This window comes from Melanotaenia boesemani, chromosome 6 (assembly GCF_017639745.1).
Source record: "Melanotaenia boesemani isolate fMelBoe1 chromosome 6, fMelBoe1.pri, whole genome shotgun sequence".
Taxonomy (NCBI): Eukaryota; Metazoa; Chordata; class Actinopteri; order Atheriniformes; family Melanotaeniidae; genus Melanotaenia; species Melanotaenia boesemani.
The window spans coordinates 38,327,969-38,332,037 of record NC_055687.1 but is presented as its reverse complement, the minus strand read 5'-3'; the positions used below and the strand labels follow the sequence as shown (position 1 = coordinate 38,332,037).

Below are 4,069 nucleotides of genomic sequence, written 5' to 3'. Positions count from 1 at the left end.
AAGACCAAGAGAGGAGTTAATGGTGGTTAAATTCAGAGAGTTTCTTCATTATATCCAAGGTACTTTTATTTGTAGTCAAGCTTAAATGAAATTTTTTCTTCTACGATAAGCACTAAATGTAACACTTTAAGTACCTGGTACATCTACAAATGAACTAGCCAAGATAACTTAAAAAAGTGTTGTGTTCACAGGCTCAAGAAAATGTGTATATGTTTGTTTGCTTCTTGACCATTTCTTAATGTTTAAAGTCCACCAAGTTAATAACCAAGTGTTTAACCCTTTCACTATTCAACAAAGGTCTTTTTATGTGTTGCAAGACATAGGCAGTGTTGACAACACTGCCTATGTCTTGCAGTGCTGATTGCCTAACAAATTGGCAATCAGCACTGTGGCTGAAAATTTACTTTAAATCTATAGACCACAGTTGTAAATCAAATTTGCATTACATTACTAACCCACTGAAATATGCTGACGGCTACAGGGAAAGCTGTGACATAATAGATACAGTAAAAACTAGACTCATACAATAACATTTTCTCATGTTTTGTACTTTTCTGTCTTGTAGAAAATGAGTTGGAAGAACATCTCAATTCCAGAAACCTCACTGAAGCAGAAAAAGCGTTCATTCAGACTCTGAATCCTGGACACATCCTGGCCTTTGCAACTGGCAGTGGCAAAGTTCCTGCTGTTGGATTTCATCCCAGTCCAAAGCTGACTTTTGTCCATGATGACACAAAACACCTTCCCATTGCTCACACATGCTCAAATGAGATTCAAATCTTTGTTAACACAAAGATGCTGGCAGATGATGATGAATTTGAGTACAACTTCTTAGTGGCTCTCATGAATGGAGCAATTTTTAGTGCAGTATAAAACATCTCAGCACAAGCTCAGACACCATAACTGAAGTTATTGAAAATGCACTGTGAGGAAACCCACATGCTGGGTATGCAAGACAGCACACAAATGTTTGAGTTCATGCAATGTTGACTGTTATTTTATTCATGTTTAATGTTACAGATGTTCAGTCTTTGAAGTACTAATTTACTTTGGTTATATATTTACAGTATTTGCTTAATGCACGTTACCACTTCTTGACATTTTAATGTTGCATACAGCTCACAATTTTTACAGTGATGTTGGGGAACCCTGGTCCTCAAGGGACACAGTCCTGCATGTTTAAAATGTTAATTTAACATTAACATAATAATTTAAATCAGGTGTTTTAGATAGGGAATCTTGGCCCTTTTTTGTATTTCCCTTATCATTGGTTTACACAATAGTTACACACTTGTCATCTTATTATATACAAATTCCTGAACAGTGTGATACAGTGTTTTTCCCTTGTTACCATCATTTTCAAGTGGGTTCACTACAACAAACAGTTCTTCCAAGTCACGATTATTAAGGGGGCAAAATGAGTTCTGCACCTGTTGAGTTGATACAGAGTCCAGTGTTTCTTCAGCTGCTGCTTCTGGGCTGTTTAATAACAGAAGATGTCTGTCTTGGGTGAATAGCTGAACAGGAGTTTTGTTATTTTCTGTTGAAATGGCATGGTTATTAAATGCAGTTTTAAACTCGTATAAGGTGCGAGTGATCCTGGGGATGTATACATAGTGAAGACAAAATAAATCTGATTCATTGTCTACATCTAAGGCCTCCGTGGACTCAAGTTCATAAAATATGGGCGCTAAAACATCACGGCAGTTTCTGTTTAAGTCCCGATTGAATCTCTCAATGCGTTGGTTATGCACTGAACTTCCAGTCAATACAGAATTTTCTCCTCTGTGCACTCTCATGTCTTCCCATATTAGCACATTCTCGCCTCCATGATCAGTTCTAATATGAATGGGCCGTCCAACTTCCCTGATGGCTGTAGTGAAAAGATCCAATACAGTTTCAGCCCTGTTGTTGTTGGAACACTGGAGAAAAGTTATCATTCTGCTGTAGCCATCCATTGCACTATGTACAACTAATTTCCATCGGATCAGTTTGTGATTGCCATCGATGTGCCATACATAGTTTGGGAAGGGCACAGTGTACACTCTCCTCTGTATTGTTGTTGCCCTTCTGGACTCAACACCAGCACCATCAACCCTTTTAATTGAGTCTCTGAGACGACGTCTTTGGACAATAATGTTTCTGGCACGCAAATGCCCATTTAGCATAACTTCTCCTACATGAGGATGTTCAGCTTTAATGGCACATATCATTACATCCAGTTCCTGATCAGAAATCTCAGTAAATCTGGTGTGCCTTATGTTGTATTCCCGCATGAGTTTGTATAATGTGGGTCTGGAAATATGCAAAGCAGAGGCTGCTTCAGAAACAGTTGTCCCTTGAAACAACAGACCCTCGATATCTTCTTTGGAAATGAAGGCATGTCCATCCTAAAAGAAAAGGACAAGATGTTGAGATAAAAAAAAAGTAGTTCACTGATTTCATATTAATGTAGCCAAGTCAATTTTATTTAATAAAAAGTATTGAATAGATAATAAGTTAATATTGATATGGCAACTCCTGTATCCACTTCAACTTCGTTGAGGAGTTTGTTCTTACCACAAAAACCTATGTGACCATGAAATTTCTTAGTTTCACAACAGATGTTTGCAACTCTGCTGCTACACCTAAAAAATGTAATAGTTTAAAGGACATTAGTGTTTTATTTCATTACCATTTAACTAGTATATACAGGGGTAGATAATAGTGCATTTTACTGTGCCTTTTAAGTGTGTTGCTATAATAACCTAACCATTTGACAGTATTTGTTTCGTAGACACAGTAAAATGAGACCACGCATACTATTTACAATTTAATAAGGCCTGGACAAAAACTTTGGACATTACAATGTTTACTCAGTTAAGGATTAGCAAATGCATTTTTGTATCACTCACTGATCTTTGTGCAGTGACTGCGGTTGAAAACTGGGTCACCGCGCCTCTGGGCACTGCTGGAAGAACCTGCGAGTTAGTCTGTAGTCCGGAGACCTGCGAAAAAGAGTCCACATTTTAAACGTGGATATTTTAAATGTTCTAATTTTCTATACCACCGCCAAGGCGGAGGCTGTGTTTTAGATGGCGTTGGTTTGTTTTGTCTTTTAGCAACGTAACTCAAAATGTAATGGACGGATTTTGATGAAACTTTCATGGAATCCCAGAGATAGAATAAGAAAACAGTGATCGACTTTGCGGGGTGATCCACATCAACGCCTGAATCCAGGGATTTTTGTTAAGGATTCTTTACTATAAGGAGATAGTGATAAATTTGCAGTTGGGCGCTAGCTACGGCTAAGTAGCTAGCTAACAGTGAAAGTTAGATGAAAGTTTTTAAACAACAAAATGTTTAAAAAGATTAAAAATAAATGTATATATCTTACCGTTAATGGTGTGAGTGGTTGCGTTGGAAGTGCACTTTGAAGTGCAGCTCGTACACCTGCGATGACCGCGCGCTCAATCTCCTCTGCTGGGAGAGAACCAGCCATGTTCGACGCCATCCAGAGAGACATTCACAGTAAAGACGTGTATGCGAGCGGCTGTGTGTGTGTGCGCGCGCGCGAGTGTTTCCCTACTAGCCTATTGGTGGAGGCTAAAAGGGGCGGGGTTAATTAGCATATATTCGAAACATTTAGGTTCAACATTTAGATTTAGATTTAAGATTTAACATTTAGATATAACATTTAACATTTAGATTTAGATTTAACATTTAGATATAACATTTAACATTTAGATTTAGATTTAAACATTTAGATTTAATATATAACATTTAGATTTAGATTTAACATATAACATTTAGATTTAGATTTAAACATTTAGATTTAATATATAACATTTAGATTTAGATTTAAACATTTAGATTTAACATATAACATTTAGATTTAGATTTAAACATTTAGATTTAACATATAATATTTAGATTTAGATTTAAACATTTAGATTTAACATATAACATTTAGATTTAGATTTAAACATTTAGATTTAACATATAATATTTAGATTTAGATTTAAACATTTAGATTTAATATATAACATTTAGATTTAGATTTAAACATTTAGATTTAACATATAACATT

At 35.9% G+C, this 4,069-nt stretch overlaps 1 long non-coding RNA gene across 1 annotated transcript; it reads right to left on the bottom strand.

Annotated features, from left to right (window-relative positions):
• Nucleotides 1-1,920: 1,920 nt before the first annotated feature.
• Nucleotides 1,921-3,476, bottom strand: LOC121641860. The gene is made up of 3 exons (XR_006010809.1): nucleotides 3,377-3,476; nucleotides 2,895-2,987; nucleotides 1,921-2,390 (listed from the first exon to the last, which is right to left on the bottom strand). It is a non-coding gene; the product is annotated as an uncharacterized LOC121641860 (long non-coding RNA).
• Between the last annotated feature and the right edge of the window lie 593 nt (nucleotides 3,477-4,069).